This window comes from Atractosteus spatula, chromosome 24 (assembly GCF_055471065.1).
Source record: "Atractosteus spatula isolate fAtrSpa1 chromosome 24, fAtrSpa1.hap1, whole genome shotgun sequence".
Taxonomy (NCBI): domain Eukaryota; kingdom Metazoa; phylum Chordata; class Actinopteri; order Semionotiformes; family Lepisosteidae; genus Atractosteus; species Atractosteus spatula.
The window spans coordinates 6,427,456-6,447,113 of record NC_142729.1 but is presented as its reverse complement, the minus strand read 5'-3'; the positions used below and the strand labels follow the sequence as shown (position 1 = coordinate 6,447,113).

Sequence of the window (19,658 nt, the reverse complement as noted above, 5' to 3'; positions counted from 1 at the left end):
TTAACAGGGCACTCTTTAGAAAGGAGGAAGGAGTGGTTACCAGGCCCAAACCCATGCTGCTGGTATTCCATTGTCAGGGGTGCAGTAAAATAAGACTTTGTGGGATGTCCCGTTACTCCTATTGTTAAAATGGATTTTGAGGAGGGGTCGAACCTATAGATTTTGTCTCTGAGTAACGAATGTGTGGCTCCGGTATCCACTAAAAACTCATAAGGGTCTCCATTTATGTATAAAGTGACCTTGGGTAGCTGAGACGGGGGAGAGAGGGCAGGTAAGATAAAAGTCTCGGTGCCCTCAGGCCCTACCTCAGCTTGCGATGAACATCAGTCCCTTTTTTCCTCCTGCCAGGGTGAGCTCACGGTTACCTCAGGCGGAGGTGGTGGTGGTAGATCCCAGTTGTCCCGTCTGTCCACACTTGAAGCAAGTCTGGAAGTCCCCTCTCGGGCTTTTGCTTCTTCCTCTTCGGCCTTGCCGGGCGCGCTGTCCTCTCCCTCTTTTCTGGTCACTCTGGTAAAACTGTAACTGAGCCATTTGCAGCTGGTGAAGCTAATAATTATCCTTTCGGGCTTTTCGCTCTCTCTTGTCTGTGAGCTGTCTTTCAGCATGATAAACATGGCGGCATACTTCTGCTAATCGGGCAGTGTCCCACCCGATACAGGTAGCTTTTACCATGCCACTTATTTCTGGAAGCAGTCCCTCTACAAAAAGGATAGTGAGTTGGGTATCATTAACTGACCCTGCCTCTCCTGCTGAGGGTTCAGACAGGTCACTAAGATTACTGAAGAAAGGAGTCAGTCTCTCCAAAAAGTCATTACAGGTTTCCCCGGGTTTCTGTTTACTTCGCCTTAGCACTACCCAATCCACTTTCCCCTGGTATTTAGCTTCTATTCTGCGACATATGGCATTAAGCTGGGTCTGATAGATACTGCCAGCGTCGCTGCTGTATGGGTGGTCAGGGCTAAACTCATCTTGACCATCTCCCCTTACATCACTATAATCAAGCTTCAAAGTTTTTATAAAAATAGTCTCTAGCTCTTCGCTCGTGGGTCTGCTTTGTGCTACTAGCCGTCTCAGGGCTGTTTGGCAGCTCCCAAATAACTGCCGCCAACTCAGTTAATTTCCATGGGCATTAAACGAGGACAGTAGGTTCCTCATTCTCACCGGTGCGGGGATTAGGACATTCAATCATGTGGAGCACCCCCTCTCCCTCCTCCATGGACTGGAGACTCGGAACGGCAGAAAGATCTGCGGAGCGACCCCCACCATACCGCACTCCTCTCCTTGTGCAGGATAGCGAGAGCATCCCCTCCGTGTCACCCTTTTTCTCATCCCTTCGCCTATTATACGGTGAAGCCGGTCAGCCCTCCCCATATGGTGGAGGCGACGGAGGGGTAGTCACAGGAGCAATAGCTACTGCAAGACAATCTAATTCGGGATACACTTTAGTAGTGCTCAACATCATCTGTTCAGGTTTCTTACCCCATCCTGACTCATGCCTCTTAGCACATTCCTCCCACACACTTACACATCTGCACATATATTTAAGGGATCTCCCTCTGGGTTAAGTGAATCTGTCATTTCGTGTAATAATCGTATGGCCCATGGCTGAAAACTACCTACACGGGGCCACCTCTCATTTGTCCATCCTGACATATTATCAGTAAAAGGTTGACAGTATATTAACCCATATTCTCTTCCCACTATATTCATGGGCGTTTCAGTTTTCTTTCCACTATTGCCTAACTTACTTTGTCTTTCTCTAACTTGTGCCTCAATTTTCCACAACTCAAAACACTTCCAATCGACTTTCTTATTTCCCTTTATCTTTTTCTTTTAACTGTTCTTCTAGTTGTTGTATCTGCCTGGTACTAAAACTACCATTTTCTGGAAAACCTAACTTACTCCACGATGGAAGAAACTTTATTCCCCTTTCTCCAAATTCTTTGTACATGTACTTCGCTGGACCGCTCGGTCCTATTTCCGTCTTTGAATTTTAATTTCCCATTTTTATAAATGCCTTACGGTGCCTTACTTTAGAACCTTATCACATTAACTACTCCACAGAGCAAAAATCACATGTCTGTGTTAAGATAAGTTCTTTACATGAGTCCCGGACTCATAAAACCTGCGTGAGAACACCCTCACCGGCTTCCTCTTTCTCTGCAACAAAACCACAGAAAATACTCGAAATCGTCTTAAAACAAAAGTTCGTTAAAAGGATCACTTACTGACGTCAGACAGCCGTGAATTCTCCAGACGCGTCTCAGGAAGGACAAACAGTTTATCTTCCGAGGTTCGTCCGATTTGCTAAAATTGTCCTGGCCAGGATGGAGTTTCAGCAGCCGTCCGCGCTCAGGTTAGTGTCCCATCTGGGGTGCCAATCTTGTTGTGGAAATTTACCTATCAAGAAGGCCACAAGAGAGAGTTCTCACCCGAGTAAGGTCTTTATTTCAATATTGCAATATTGGGAGCCCTGTTGCCACTTTGCAAAGTGCAACCAGAGACTCAATTTGTTATAAGCAGTACAGGGTTTTTATAAGACGTTGCGCTGTAAAAAAGCTCAGCGCTTTGTCCCTTCTAAAACTTCCCCTTTCCCTAAGACAAAACAGATTACATCATAAAATGAAAGAAGCACCAATATATTTTTTGCAAAGCTCTCTACATTTTAAGAATCAATTTACTTATTAGATTTCCATTTCAGCTTCCACAACACAGGGATTCAAAACTTAAACAATCAGCATATTTCTGATTTTTAATTTTTTCTTTATTTTCTGACATAAAACCATGTCACATGTTAAAATAATCAATTTTGAGGTTCAGTGCTTAGAAATAAAGATATCACAGCAAACTAAATTTCAAAATGTAGGATTTGTAATTCAGAGAATTGGTTAAGGGTCTGAGAACTTCTGCAAGGCACTGTATATATATATATAATTGTACATAACATTATTTTAAATAGTGCTTTTAAAAATGACTTTTCAAAGGTCTTTACAGAGGGGGAAAAAAACATTGTTCAACCCTGAGCTGTGGGATGAGGCCGCTAGAATTGGTAGCACCAGAAATGGCACAGATGTTACCAACCAGTAAAATTCCTGAGGCAGCTTGGCACATCCTCTGATCTTTTCCTTACTGGTTCAGTTTCTCAGCAGCAAGTCGGTGAGCTCTGTGTTTAAATGCTTTGTGTCTTGGGCAGGTATATAATCTTGTGAGCTCTGTGTCTTGAATTGTTGTATCTCCCCTAGGGCTGTGACTCCTGGTGTATAACCTTTGACCTGAAAGTGCTGTGACTGACTGTGACTGTTGACATCGGTTTCTCTCCTTATAGCCATGTCTCCTTCCACCACTTATGGTATAATTACCATAAAATGTAGAAAAGATGTTGATGTAATTTTAAGTGTCTTGATTGAAAGCTACAGCGTAATTGATTGTGATGAGTTCAAATAACGTCCCTGTTGGAATAAAAGAAGGAAATGTTGCACCTGAACTATTTGCATAGAAGAGACACTTTGCATTGGCAGCACACACTTCAGTGCTCTGGGAGTGTTTATAGCCCTGTGAGTTTAACACTTCATGTCTGAGAGCTGCCCTTCATGGCAACAGAACCCACAGCAACAATGACTTTCATCACCATCTTTACCTGGACACTCCTCATCTGTGCTCAAGGTATCAATGTAAAAATTCATTTTGTGTTTTTTAATGTCTCTTATATGTTTTTAAAAAGGTTCATCATATGAACAGATTTGTGAATTTTATTATTATTCTTTCTGTTACTGTGGGGTAAATTAAGTGTTTGGTATAAAATATGAAAAATGTCTTATTTATTTGAAATAATATTAATTTAAATTTTGTCATTTGCAGAATCCATTGGACAGATCACTGTGACTCAGACTCCAGTGCAACCTGCTCAGACAGGAGAGAGAGTCACTATCACTTGTGTGACCAGTCCTGTGGTGTATCGTAACATCGACCTCAACTGGTATCAGCAGACAGCTGGAGAAGCCCCTAAACTCCTGATTTATGGTGCAACTAACCTTCAGACTGGGATCCCAGCTCGTTTCAGTGGCAGTGGATCTGGGACTGACTTCACTCTGACCATCACAGGAGTCCAAGCTGAAGATGCAGCAGATTATTACTGTCAGAGTGTACACTACCCCAACAGTAAATGGGTGTTCACACTGTGTTACACACCAATATAAAAACCTCCCTCAGCAGGACTGTACAGAGACTGCACTGCTGCAGCTGGGACCTACTGCAGGTGTGGAGGGTGAAGGCAAAGAAACACAGCCTGTGGAGGAGCTGAGCTGCACACAAAAACAGTTTCTATTATGAGCTATTAAAAATGAGCTTCTATTACAAGCATATAAAATAACTTAATCAAAAATGACTTCAACTACTTTATAGAGGATAAAGAGTTGTTATGACCAATGTATTCTGTTTTGATAGAATATGGTTGATGCTCAAAGATTATTAATCATACTGTGAGACAGTGAAAAGGATACATTGAATTAAAAACACTTATCATTTAACTATTTCTGAAAATGAATACAACCTACAGAAATCTGAGACTTAAGCTAATGTATTTCTGAAAATGTATTCATGTTCAAAAACTTTCTAATGTAAGCCCAGAACAGTAAAACAGCAAGGAGAAACAGGCTACTGTAACTAACCACAACCTGGCCACAGAAACCAGGCAACATTGACAGAGTTTGCTGCACAGAGAGGACCTGAAACATAGAGAAGCACAGACAAAGATGCACTTTCTGCTGCATCACAAGACATACTCACAGACTGGACCAATATCCTTTATAAAATAGCCAATCTCTAATACCAGAATTCATACACCTTCCACAATAATATTAGTGCTCAATGCTGTGTGAAGAGCAAATTCAATAAATATGGAAGCCCAGTATGTGCTCCCTGTTACACAATGAGTTTGTTTTTCAAATAATAATGATAATGTAGGCATCCTCTCACAAGGCACCAATAAATGAAGGTGTTTAGTGCATTTAATGGGACAATTATTAATTGTAGCAGTAAGTCACAAAATGATTCTTTGATGGCTGTTAGAAGACCAACCTTGCGGGATAACTCAAGCAACGGACACGGATACTAATACACGAGAATACATTTATTAATACATAAAATGTGCATATAAACATAACAGATCTTATCGTAAGGGTATATATTAAATCATGAAGAGTTACAAACCAAGAGGGACATACATTCAGTATATCATTCATTTAGACCGTTTCATGAATTAACTTGGATTACAACTTCTACACTAGATACAAATACATCACTCATTAATGTATTAAATTGAATTAAATTGATATCAACTGGTGTTGAGGTAACAATTGAATTCTCAAGTGATAATGCAGAATGTTGAATACTCATCCAATCTGTGTGGATTCAGATCTCCCGTGGACACAAAGAAGCAGTGGCAGGCTTGTTGCTGTGTCCAATCGGCGCTCTCTGGCCCAGTGCCAAGCAGTGCTGTTTCGGTGTGCGACGTGGGAGAAGGAGGGAGAGATTTCTGCTGTGACGCACTGCTGATGCTCTCTGAAGACCGGCTAGTTAGTGTTGGCTGAAACTAGTAGAGTTTGTTCACATGAGAAAAGTGACTGCGGGTCCAAGCAGGTCACACTCTTTAGACAAGAAGAAGATCGGTTTGTTCCTGATGAAGAGCTAGTCCTGAATACTGATATTCAGCTGTCGACAGTTCCGACCGTAGTTCACTTGTTGATCAGGTGAGCGTTCGCGGTGGGTTCACGAGGTTTGCTGCTGATGCTAACCTTGGGTGGATCCTTAGGTTACGCGCTGGCAACCTCCGTCCTTGACTCTTAGAACAAAGTTAAGTCCTGCACTCGGACACACTGGCCATTACGTAGTGGTCCGAGCTGAGTCGGAGAATTTTTAGGAGGAGCCGAGTCTGAGAAATGTCCAGGAGGCACCCTGAGGAACTCTGTGCTGCCTGTTTTACCTGGAGGAACTACGGTCGTTCATTGGTTGAAAGTTTCATGGGCATTCGAGACCCACGTGGGGTTAACTTGCCCTACCAGTTCCTGATTGGCTGAGGATGAGTAACAATGCCCTCTGACCTTAGGGTTGTAAACCTTGGGATAAGACTCTCCCTTGGAATCTCCCAGACCGTAAGGCGCCAGAGATGACCATTTATTAGGGTGGCTGATGTGTCTCAGCTTTGGAAGTTGTTCCTTATCAGGACACTCTATCAGCTAGAAAAACACCTTAATTGTGAACCAAATGGAATGGCCTCTCTGTATCAAGCACCACTGAGATGAAGGAGAAAGGGACTGGCAAGGGAGCAGCAAACTTAATTCCTGTATTTTAATAAGCCTTGCCACTACAATAATAATAATTAGAATAATAATGATTACAGTATGTTTATTTCTAATTGTTCTTGTTTTGGGAACAGTGTAATTCAGTAGTATTTTAGTGCGGATTCTGACACTGGTGTTCATTCATGATCCCACAGATGGCAGCTTTGCACCAAAAAAAGATGTGAGCCAGAGAGCAGATCATTCTTATTGTAAGAATATACATTGAGATATAAAAATCAAATCACAAAATACAATATACTTTTCTTAAATAATTATGGTAGTTTTATTTATTTTCAGAAAAAAACCTTGGTGCCACTAAAGAGCACAGCCCCCATGAGTTTGAAAATATCCCTCCTAATATCAGAAATGTCAGGTGTATTTAGTGTCTGACTCTCAAGACCAGCACTTAATTTAACACTTAATTAAGGGCTTTGACTTAATTTCTATTCTTTGAACATTTAAGAAACATCTCATATTACAGACATTTTGTAATTTCTGTTTATGGAGAATTTAGATTGAATTTTAATTGAATGCTTGACCTGTATTTTATACCTACAACATCCTAAGAGAGATAATATCAATTCACTTAGTAATCCTGCTGTATCTGAATATACAGAGCTAATTTCTGCTTAGACTCTACACACTCCTCTCCATTTCAGCTATGTTGAGTATAATAAAGGATAAGTCTATGCTAGACATTTTTATAAATGGCGTCACAACCCTTTGCCTCATTGTAGGTTTTTCTCTATGATTGGTCCCAAGCGCTAATCATCAACTCTGCAGTCTGACAGTTAATTGTGTTGGTTTAAGGGGCGTTGCTTTTTTTACATTTTTCACTTTTCCCAGTGTCTGGCACTGTATGTAAATCTATTGTTCATTAGACACTTACACAGGAGGAGGTAGAGAGTCTGACTCATCAAGGGTTTAGGGTAAACATCAGTTTTAAGAGTTTCTACACTCTGTGTAGAGTGTTATAATGAGTCTCTACAGCTGTGGTGGGAAAATGGCTCAACTGATTGTGCCTCTTATAAAGCTGCTCTCTGTCTAGTCCTGGGAGTGTTCATGCTAAACTGCTCATCTTGCTCTGTCACAACACACAGCACCAAGGCTGTGTTTCCAGCACTGACTGGCTGTATTTTTGAACCCAGGAAGATCATTTGCATAGAAGACACATTTTGCTTTGGCAGCACATGCTTCAGTGCTCTGGGAGTGTTTATAGCCCTGTGAGTTTAACACTTCATGATTGAGAGCTGCCCTTCATGGCAATAGATCCCACAGCAACAATGACTTTCATCACCATCTTCATCTGGACACTCATCTGTGCTCAGGGTAGGACCATAAAACTTCCCATAACCTTGCCTTGCCTTAAAAGTGTTTTTTTTTCATTGTTATAAATATAGATTGTTGTCATGATATAAAAAAGCAAGTGACACTGAAAATTAATTTGAGAAAGAAAAGAACATTCAAATTATTTTTTACATTGCCTTGTCTTCTGTTTTCAGAGACCACTGGACAGGTTACTGTGACTCAGACTCCAGCTGTGAAACCTGTTCTCCCAGGACAGACAGTCACCATGAGCTGTAAAATCAGTCCTGCAGTGAAAAATAACATCCTCTTAACCTGGTTCAAACAAAACACTGGAGAACCTCCAAAAATCCTGATCAATCTTGCACAAATCTGTGAACGAGGGGTCCCAGAACGTTTCAATGGAACTGGTTTAGGGACAGACTTCACTTTGACCATCACAGAAGTCCAGGGTGAAGATGCAGGAGATTATTACTGTCAGAGTTACCATGAGCTTGATAGTACCTACGTGTTCACACAGAGTTCCACATCCGTACAAAAACCTCCCTCAGCAGGACTGCACAGCAACTGCACTGCTGCAGCTGGGACCTACTGCAGGTGCTGAGGGTGAAGACAATAAATACTGGTTTAAAACCTCAGTCCTGAAGCTCATATTGAGAATACCAGGAAGTGTTTAAAAAGACATTGGAGAACATCTAAATCAAGATTAGCTGCATTTATGTTGTGCAACACCTAAATTCGTATTTTAAACAATATGGGCAGCTGTTAAAAAATGAACCAGATTTGATATTAATCATTTCACGAAATGGCAACATGGTTAATTCCTTCACAGACTGGTTAAAGGAGCAGAATCACTTATTAGTCTTTTTCAGAGGAGATTTGCAGTAGATGTGGGTACATCACGCTCCGGCCGTCCTATTACCCCCAGAAGGATAATCCCCCGGTACTCATTTGGAAAGCATGCTGAGTGGACCTGGGCACTGTCTGGAAGGAATTAGAGCAAGCTACATCTCTAGCCCCTACCTGGGACTAGACCTGGGACCTACCAAGACCTTCCGTTCAGAAGCTAGATGCCCTTGCCATCTGAGCTTCCACGGCTCTTACTCTTTAAATACCTGTAGCTAATGTCCTGATTAGATACTGTAGCTGACAACATCCTCTAGAGCCAGCATGCCCTGTCAGACTCAAATCTGATCAATACAAAACACTGTAGACCGTGAGCAGCACTGCTGTAAGCTCTGTCGTGTCCTGTCTCACTGCAGTGTATCAGTACAGCCAACATACACTGCCAGACATATACTGTATATAGAACAAGTAATAGGTTTATTCCATGCTGAAAAGAGAAGAAAGAAAACACAGCGTTTCAGCCATGGAGCCTTCTTCTTCTCTACCCACCTGATATACTGTATATTATCGGTACAAGACCCTAGAGACACTGAGCAGCACTGCTGAAGAGCTCTGTCCTCTCCTCTCTCACTGGAATGTGTGAGACCTTTCTAAGATCCTTCATGTTTTAGACTTGTTCTCAGTTCAGACAGACAAGTGGTCTGCACAGCACATCATCTGGAGAGTCCTGCAGTACTGAGTCCAGTGAGGTAGAATCCTCTCTCCTTGTATCCTGGTCTCCTCTTCTCCTCCACTGCAATGTGAGAAGGTCAGAGCTCACAGAACCATCATGTAAATTTCTTGATTCACTGATTGGGCACATTTACACTCACGTTTGAAAACTATGTAATCTACAAACCTTTAACTCTCTATATTACGTTGTTTTCTTTTCACCTTTTAATGTCTTCTAGCTGATTTAATGGAATAAAAGTTCCTTACCTGGAGGTACAGTACAGGCTCCTGGTTTCTGCAAAATAAACAGGGAACTGTAATATTTTTGAGGTATTGAAATAATTGAGATATTGCATTTTAACTTTCACTTGTTTTGTATTCCATACAGAATCTTTGTGCTATACAGGCCGTGCCAATGCGTTTAATATAATTGGAGATCATGCTGCAAGGACTTACCTTCTGGTTGTTGCCTGAGAGATTGTCCAGGAATAAAGGTGGCACAGAGTTAAGGAAAGTAAGGTTACCATAAGCATGTGCTGAAGTTCACAGGCTTGCTGCTGTTAATTTCTCTAGCAGATTAAAGTGGGGACACAGCTAAATCCCAATGGCAATAGGTGCTTTCTGAAACTTACATGAAAAACAGACAGAAGCCACACTGAAAAGTAACATTAATAAGTACTTGATTTCAGTGACTATGGATAATTTAAACTAGAAATATTTCTAACACCTGCTGTTCCTTTTGTCTTATATCGGACCTGCAAGGATGAAATCGGCATGGGGACATCCGAGAGGGAGAGGTTGGAGGACAAATCAAGCAGTTATACTTGTACCAGCATCCCAGAACAGAACCACAGATCAAGTCTTGTTCATAAACATGTCAGTTCTTCGCTAACAGTTTCTAATTAAGCTTTTTACAGCACTTCAACTGAACCCTGATTCAGTTTGAGTCCTTTGACTCCTCTGAACTTTGAGTCCTCTGAACCTTTGAGTCCTTTGGTGTCCGTGTTACATCCAAGAGAAGAGCAGGGAACAAAGTTGAAAATATCTTTTACATAAACCGCACTCAACAGTCAGCAAAAAGATCTTTCACCTGTGCTTATACTTTCGCTACATGATACTTTTAAAATAACAATGGGAAAAATGTATTCTGACGATATTAAAGAGGACTAGGACCTCATGACTTTAAAAACTGGGGGTTCCCAAAACAGGACACTTAAATAGAATATATGTATATATATAATGTATATCACTCCATTTTAAAGTATGTACTACATTAAAAAAAACATATCAAGGTCTTTTCAGAAGTGACTATGATAGTTCTCCAGAAGAACATAACTCTCTCTATGTCTCTGTCCTGTGCCCATGGATCAATGATAATCAATAGCCAATGTGTTAAATCTCTTGGAGATGGAACATCTCGGTTAATCAGGATATTGCAAGTTGAGGAAGACAACAAATGACACAATGATGCTGCTTGGTTATTTTGACTCTGTTATATCACAACTGTCAGATGTATGTGGGAATGCAATGACTGCAGCTCGTTTGTGAACATCACAGTATGTAAGTGACTAGCTACCAGGACAAAATCATGAACCAGCACCAAAAAAACACAAGGTTAAAAAAGCCTGGAGAGTATAGTCCAAAGTGTACCCCCTTCTTCCCTTGAATCGCAGTTGATGCTCCATATAAGTCAGGATCATTGCTCAATAAACTTGTAGAGGCTTCACTTTACACTTCACATATAAGTGCATAAGGCTTACATTTTATAGTATATACATTATATACACTTAAATGTAACCTATGGTAGTGTTTTGTAAAACTGGGAGATGCTGAGGGGCTGGGCACTACACAGGGGACAGATCCATGGGAGGCGTTCATAATGAACTTGAGCTCCGAGCTGGTCGCTCACCTGCCTTGCTGGTTGAAGGAGGAGAAGACCATGCAGCTAAGGGTGGGTGTGCAAGGGGAGGCTCAGGGGCTGGCATCAGACCTTTTGCACGAGGAAGTGAGGAGCTATGAAGGCATCCTGGTGGCCTGTGACTGGTGCTTTGGAGGCCCTTCATCCAAGCTGGTGCTGTGAGAACACTGGGAGCACTGGAGTGCTGTGTCCTCGATGCCAACCTTCTCTACCTGGTGTGTGTGGCTTTCCTCCTCCATGAAGCACAAGAAGAGCTGAGTACTCACTGATCCTTCAATTGCATCAATATGTAAGAGAAAAGGACTGCAGCGCGTGGGATCTGTGAGTGAGCAGGCTCTGTGTTAGCTGAGAACTGCAGAAGTGTTACCAGCAGGATGCTGGTAGCTGAGTAAGTATGAATGGTGTTTGGAAAGATATCAGGCTAAGCATGCTGCAATCTGACTGCGAGATATAATGACAGCCTGAGTTTCCAGAGGCGCTCTGACAAAACAGGGCTCTCAAACTGCAAGGTCTCTCGGCTACCCGTCATGTCTGAGTGAATGAGATGAGTGAGCAGTGGCCTCTGCTGGTAGTGGGGTGTAGTCTCTGCTAGACTTGGCAGCTGCTGTGTTGGACTGCCGGTAAGGTAATGAAGACAAGTAGGGAGATTCCAGACAAAAGTGAACAACCAAGAAAAGGTTAATACTGCTACTGCCCCATGAAGGGGTTGGTTAGATAACAGATAACACTGAAGTGGGTAATATTCAGGAATCTATAGTTTAAATAAAGACGATTCTATTTCCAGGTTTACTACAACAAATCCCCCTTTGTTTGATATTACCTCTATGATCAACTGTTCTCACAGTGGATACATCCGTGCATCTGTCAGTCTTTTGTATTACCAGTTCAAGGGAACATGTTCTGTTTAGAGTGTGTATGCAGGTGTGTTTTTAGTTTCTGTGCGAGAGCAGTAAAGACGTATAGTACAAATGGGGGTAGGACTGCTGCTAAATTGTTAGATTACATGACCTGTTTGCTACAAAACAGAACAAACTGCATCAAAAATATCTGAAACTTCATGGCATTGTAGCAGCAATGCTTGTTAATAAGACAGAATTAAGTGTTGCTGTGCTTTCCCAAATGAGGCCCCATCTCTTTCTTCATCTCTGTGGTGCAGCCACAGAGAAACTATTCATGCAGGCTGATTTAAGGTTTCTTTTGATAAGCCTGGCTATCATGATCAATGGTCATCCATTGGCACCTATCTGTCTAGGGAGTGCTAGATGGACATCTGGACTGCATTCCTAAGTGTCAGGAGTAAGTGACTCATATCTCACCTTGATCAACCAATCAGGGACTGGTAGGGCCAAGTAACCCACGTGGGACTCTGATGCCCATGGAACTTTCAGCCAATGAATGAGCTGAAGTTCCTCCAGGTAAAAACAGGCAACACAGAGCTCCAAGACTATTTTGTAGGACTTTTCGGAAATTCTAAGGAGAATTCAAAGGATAATTCCAGGGGTGCGAGACAATTCCAGGCCAGGACGGTCCAGGAGCAGAGAGGCTCCCAAGGGCAGGACATTCTCGCAGTGTGGCTCCTGACCATCCTGAGACTCAGCCAGGACAACCACGGAACGGCCAGTGTGTCTGAGTGCCAGAACTTTCCTCTGTTCTAAGAGTCTAGAGCAGAGGTTGCCAGAGAGTAACCAGAGGATCCACCCGAGGTTAGCATCAGCAGCAAGCCTCATGAACAGGTCAGAACTGTGGACAGCTGAATCACTATTCAGAACTAGCGCTTCATCAGGAACGAACCGGTCTTCTTCCTGACCTGCTGGGACCCACAGTCATCTTTTCTCCTGTGCACAAACTTTGCTAGTTAAAGCCAACACTAACTAGCCGGTCAGTGAGCATCAGCAGCACACCGTCGCAAGCTGCACAGCACAGCCTGGCACGGAGCCAGAGAGCCTGCAGGAGATCTGAATCCCCAGAGATTGGATGAGTATTCAACTTCAATGCATTACAGCTCGAGAATTCAATTGTTATCCCAACCAGTTGATATCAATTGATTCCTAAGAGTTATGTACTTGTTTTGAGTATCTAATGTAGAAGTTATAACCAAGTTCATTTACGAAACGGTCTAAATGAATGATATACCGAACGTATGTCCTCTTAATATGTGTAACTCTTCGTAACTGACTGAATATATATCTCTTGTATTCTGATAACCCTCACGATAAGATCTGTTAGGTTTATATGCATATTCTATGTATTAGTAAATGTATCCTCGTGTATTAGTATCTGTGTGTGTGCGTTGTTTGAGTTATATCGTGTGGTTGGATTCTAAAGCCATTAAAAGAATCATTTTGTGACTTACTGCTACAATTAATAATTGTCCCAGTAAATGCCCAAACCCTACAGAACTGGTGCCTCGTGAGAGCACACTACACATGTAATTCCTATACTCCTGAGGGTGTGCAGACAGGTTTGACTCATCAGAGAAAGTACCTCAATCACACGTCCACTGTAAGTGGGAGGTGGCTGTTCATGTCCTGATGCTCCAAGCAGCTAGCAATGGGCTAGGGATGCAGGAAGTGGCAAGCCTTTGCAAGAGAAAGGTGGTTTGGAGAGCAAGCCTCACGAGAGCACAGCCTTGCTTTATTAGCAGAAGCATCATGATAGAGGCCAGGGTGCTCTTACAGATGTGTGGTGCTGCTGAGGGTGGTGTAACTTGGTGGTGGTGATAGATCACTGATCTTGGGATACCATGGGTGAAGGGCTCAGGGATCTCCACTTAGGTTATCTTCCTGACGGAGTGAAGAAAAACAAATCTGGGGGCTCCCCTGATAAGATAGCAGGTGCCTCAAGTCCTAGACTTCCCCCCCCATGAGGACTCATACCAACCATACTCTTGCATGAGAGTACAGTGTGCACAATAAGTCCGTGTGGGGATGTACCAGTTGGTGTGGACCTGTTAAAGAGCCCTAGTGTGGTCTGTCCCATGCAGCATCATTCATTTATTAACAGGAATCCCTTTCTCTGAGCATTTGGATTAGAAAAGCAGTATGTAGCAGTTCATATTTTTTAATATAAAATGTATATTTTATGTAGTTTATTCTATGCTGCATTTTTTGCTCTTTTTATCAATTGTGCCCATGATTTTGGAGATGAGTGCAAATGCACAGATCCCTTTACAGCAGCTCTGAAACAGATTTAAAGGGCTTTTTGGGCAGAGTACTGCATCCTTACATCTGCTGTGATTACAGAATCCAATCACTGCTGTTTTGGGTTTTAAAATGTGAGAAAATATGACAGAAAATAATAAATGATATTCATCCTTTTTTAAACTTTATTAACCTCCTCTCTCTATATTAAATGACTAGTCTTAGAGGGACAGGTTGCCCCTTACAGGAGATTGGCTCTGTCATTTAACATCACACCACTAGGCGGATGAAAGACACTGGAATAGAACATTCTGCCAGTGTAGTAATAGCATTCTTTGTTTTGATATGCTGTCAGTGCAGCATAGCAGGCAATGTTTTAATGTACTGTCTGTAGAATGGCAGGCAGTATTCTAGACAGTACAGGGAAAATTAAAAGACTTTCAGTTCAAGTCTTTGTGGGGAAGAAAGGGTGAACTAGTAAGTACCATCTGGCTGGATGGTTTTGGTGTTCAGCGATTCTCATTCCTCTGTTCTGTGATTGTACAAATGTTCTGTGAAAGTCAGTGTACAGTTGTTCTGTGGCTGTCAACATACAGCTGCTCTCTGACTGTCACTCCAGTGTGATTTTACTTAAAAATACCATATTTGCATGCTGTGTGGTTAATTGTGTTTAATAATAATAATAATTGCTTACACTTCTATAGCGCTTTTCTGGACACTCCACTCAAAGCACTTTACAGGTAATGGGGACTCCCCTCCACCACCACCAATGTGTAGCATCCACCTGGATGATGCGACGGCAGCCATTTTGCGTGTTTGCGTGTGTTTTTTTTAACCAGAGGAACAAAACATGCTCCAGTAAGAATAATGATGTGAAGTAATTGCACCAATCTTTATGACTTTGGAAAGAGTTTAATTGATGACATTGAAGATGATCCATTCTGTCTTATCCGTTTGCAATACTGGATGGTGATAGATTTCGGGAGAAAAAGGGTCCAAACTACTGTCTACATCCATGAGAGTGGTGTGGAGATGGTGGACTCATACAAGTACCTGAGGGTGCACATCGACGATAAACTGAAATGGTCTAAGAACACTGAGGCCATCTACAAGAAGGGTCAGAGCCGACTTTACTTCTTGAGGAGGCTCAGGTCCTTTAACATATGTAGTAAGATTCTACATTTATCAGTTTTATCAGTCGGTTGTGGCGAGCGCCAATTTCTACATGGTGGTATGCTGGGGCTCTGGGATTAGAGCAGGGGATGCTAACAGGCTAAACAAGCTCATCAGAAGAGCAAGCTCAGTCATTGGGTCTGGCCTGGACCCCCTGGAGGTAGTGGCTGAGAGGAGAATGGAAACTAGAGGCCATCATGGACAACTTCTCCCATCCTGTCTATGACATGCTTGTGGAAATGAAGAGCACGTTCAGCAATAGGCTGATCCACCCGCGGTGCGACAGGGAGTGGTACAGGAGGTCATTCTTTCCTTCTGCCATAAGACTGTACAACACAGGGCAACAATGACATTGACCTGGTTTTGGACTAAACAGTAAACTCTCTGCTACATCTGGCTTTCCTGTTTACAACGTTTTTTTGTGCAGTATATGCCAGGGACTTGTGCTATACATTTATATTTATATTGTCCAATACAACTTTTTGTGTACTGTTCTGGTTAGTTCTTTGTATATTCTGGACTGTGAGTAACCCTTCTTAGTGCACTTCTCACTGACTGTACTGATTGTATTGCATGTATTGTATTAGTGTATCATTTTGTTACACTGTGCTGTTTGATTGTGTTAAGCTGCTATTGCACTGCAATTTCCCTCACGGGATCAATAAAGTATCTACCATGCATTCCTTACAGGTTAGAGGATAGCTTTCTAAATACACTTATTGTTTTATGACTTTGATTTTTTTAGTTTGTAGAGGAACATCAGACTATAACTAAGAGTCCTACTATTGTTTTATTATTTAAAAGTGTTTAGAATTCGCAGCTGTTTGTGTCCCGAGTTTGAATCCAGACCGAAGTTTGCATGTTCTTCTGTGTACGCTTGGATTTTCTACGTGTCCCAGTATCTTCCTGCATGATGTCTAGGTTACCAGGCGCCTCTAAACTCTAGACTCCAGATCACGACTCTATAAGGATAAACCAGAATATGGATGGCTGGGAATATTTTGAATGCGTATAGAAATATTAATTCCATTCACTAAAAAGAGAACCGCAACAACCGAGTTCAACGGGCAGAGAGCTCGGGGAGGTAGCTTGTCCAGCGTGAGCGCCGCGGGCAGCTCCAGGCGCGCTGGCAGTTTTTGTACAGCCGCTCTATCAGAGTCAGTCACTGTGGTGGACTTTCGGCGGCGAGACCAGACTGAGTGTGGGCAGTAAGTACAGCGCAGCCTCGCCGGGCTCTCCGCGCAGACAAACCCTGCAGGACTGCGCGGCTCTCAGAGAAACACGGGCGCTTTTATGATTATATTTTATGTTGAGATTATTAATGTCCTGTACTTAACACCTTCCACGATCTGGATATAATATAGTTTAAACGTCACGATCATTGGGTTTCCAGGCGAGATAAATGAAGATATAAACCCGTAGAAACGCAGTAGATGCTCCTCTGGTCAGGTTTTTTTCTACGAGCACTGAATCAGGTTCAAGCACTGTGGTACACTTTCGGCGGCGGCACCAGACCGAGCGTTGGAAGTTCTCCGTCTTTTCACAACTGTTTCTCAGTTTTTCTGAAAAATAAATGTTATTTTCTCATACAAACGGGGAATCTGTATGTATTGGTATACGGATTTCTAGTTCAGCAGTACATTTAGGGGCTACAGAACAGGCAATGCTGCGTCAAGGGCTTACAAAAGTTAATGCAGACGGATTTTAGAACATAAATTCAAACTTCGGAGCTCAATTTACAGTAGGATTTTTTAAAACGGTCTTGATGTACAAAGAATGACATTTAAAGCAGTGAAATTCAGGAACGGGGAGTCAGCTTGTTTGGTGTCGGCAGTGCAACGAGGACTGCAGTGCGGGGTGCCTTACAGGTTTCATCTCTCCCGAGTCTTGTGAGATAATTTATTACCGTGTTTGCTTTAAACTACTGTATGAATCTTATCTATTTAAAGCAGGCTAGGATGTGAAATGAAACGTGCACCAGCTATTAGAGATAGAATCTTTTGTTAAATGCGCACAGCGGAATATTTCTCCACCCTGTGGTCTGACGCCCGAGAGACAGTCTGTTGGGTTCAGACCCCGTCGGTCCAAGTGTCGCCAGTGCAGCCGCTGACTCGGATCTGTTTCGGAGATGAGCTGCTGACAGGAGCGCCCTGAGGACAGTGTTGCGCCTCCGCTCCAGCTCACTGCGGCTGCTAACAGAACCTCAACTCCAATCTGTTTATTTTAAATTTAAATCAGATTAGAGTCTCTTAATTGTCTCTTTATCGTTGACAATTCTATTACAACATGGGACTAAGCGAAAAAGGGTTGTTTAAGATTTGATTGGATATTTTTAATTAGATGGTTTTATCTGTCGCTAGTCTCTGCTCTTGGGTTTATAATTATATCTTCCGAGCTGCTATCAGTGTATAGTAACTGTGTATTGAGCTCTCAACAGAAACAAAACACAGAGAGTACGACGAAATTTTGCATCTTAAACTATGAAAACATTTCATTCATTTATCAAAAAGCTTCGTAATTGTTTTATTTCACAGCTGATGAATATTTGAAAACTGATATAAGTCTGTTGGGGTTTTTACTTTCTCCAGATGAAATTACTCGAAGTTACTTGTGTTCTGTATTTCTGACGCACCGCTATTGTGCACCCGAGTTGGCGAGAGAACAGCAGGGACTTGCGGCTTCTCTTCTCTCACCGGGATTCAGCCTTTTAGTTCGTAGCGCTTATACAGTATAGTATTGTAACGCATACGGCCGACAGGTACTGTGTAAGAGCCGGCGTACCAGAGCAGGTGACGTCACCGCCCTTCCCTGTGATAGCAGGACTACAGCTACTGGGCTGTGGGGAGATCTCTCTTTAGCTCACGGGGCTAGGTCGCTGCAGAGAGACGCGGAAGTCCCGGGTTCGAGCCCCGGACGGTGTGGGGCCGACCTGATGCGGCAAGGGCGCCCGCCTGAGCCCCCGTTGCGTTACATTGGTGTCAGAGTGGGATGGGATGGCCCTTCGCCGGGGACGGCGATTTAAGCGGGGGAGAGTGTAACGCTTACGGCCGACAGGTACTGTGTAAGAGCCGGCGTACCAGAGCAGGTGACGTCACCGCCCTTCCCTGTGATAGCAGGACTACAGCTAGTGGGCTGTGGGGAGATCTCTCTTTAGCTCACAGGGCTAGGTCGCTGCAGAGAGACGCGGAAGTCCCGGGTTCGAGCCCCGGACGGTGTGGGGCCGACCTGATGCGGCAAGGGCGCCCGCCTGAGCCCCCGTTGCGTTACAGTATGGTTAAAACATGTAGGTACAGCATTTTCAGACAACTGCAAAATATAATATAATTATTGTTTTTAGCTGCATTTAATTCTAGCCAGTGAAAAGGAGTCTTGTCCAAAAAATACCAAAGTCGTTTTTAATGATTGGAAATTCGTGTAAAACATAAAACTTCATAAATTATGCTATACTGTATATGGCGTCTATTTCCTCCGTTTATGTGGCACTTTAGATTCTTGTTCTGGCCCTGTTGGTCCGTGTGAGAAGTTCCTACAGTTGGTCAGTTGTCTGATCTCATTTGTCATGTTTCTTCCAGGTAACGCTCAGCCGTCTCTGTCTATCCTGTCATCCGCGAGCACGGATGTAGCCTCGAAAAACGTCAAGCTGCTGTGTCTGGCCAACAAGGGCTTCCCGTCCGACTGGAGCCTGCAGTGGAAGGTCGACGGCAGCTCCAGGAGCAGCGACGTCACCAAGACCCCCGGGTTCCTGGAGAGCGACGGTACCTAGAGCTGGAGCAGCACCCTGACGCTGTTCGAGGCCGACTGGAAATTGCTGCACTCCGTGACCTGCGAGGCCAGCCAAGGGTCCCAGGCTACTGTCACAAAGATACAGAATAAATCTGAGTGCACAGAGTAGCCCAGATCTCTCTTTAGCTCACGGGGCTAGGTCGCTGCAGAGAGACGCGGAAGTCCCGGGTTCGAGCCCCGGATGGTGTGGGGCCCACCTGATGCGGCAAGGGCGCCCGCCGGAGCCCCCGTTGCGTTACAGTATCCTTGTTGGGCCACTTAGTACTCAGGCATGTTTTCTGTTCGCAGTGTCTTAGAAGGAGTGTGCTCCTCCATCACCTGCTGTCCATGTGTGTTTTTTAATTTCTCCCTAAACATTTTAAGCATCAAAGTCTTTAACTAAAGAGATACCGGAGTCAACAGGCATACTTTTAGAATTTGATTAAAAGGGAATATAATATTGAA

General features: G+C 43.1%; 1 pseudogene; it reads left to right on the top strand.

The window, feature by feature from the left end:
• Positions 1-3,590: 3,590 nt before the first annotated feature.
• LOC148815832 (immunoglobulin kappa light chain-like) lies at positions 3,591-19,323 on the top strand (annotated as a pseudogene).
• The last annotated feature ends 335 nt before the right edge of the window (positions 19,324-19,658 follow it).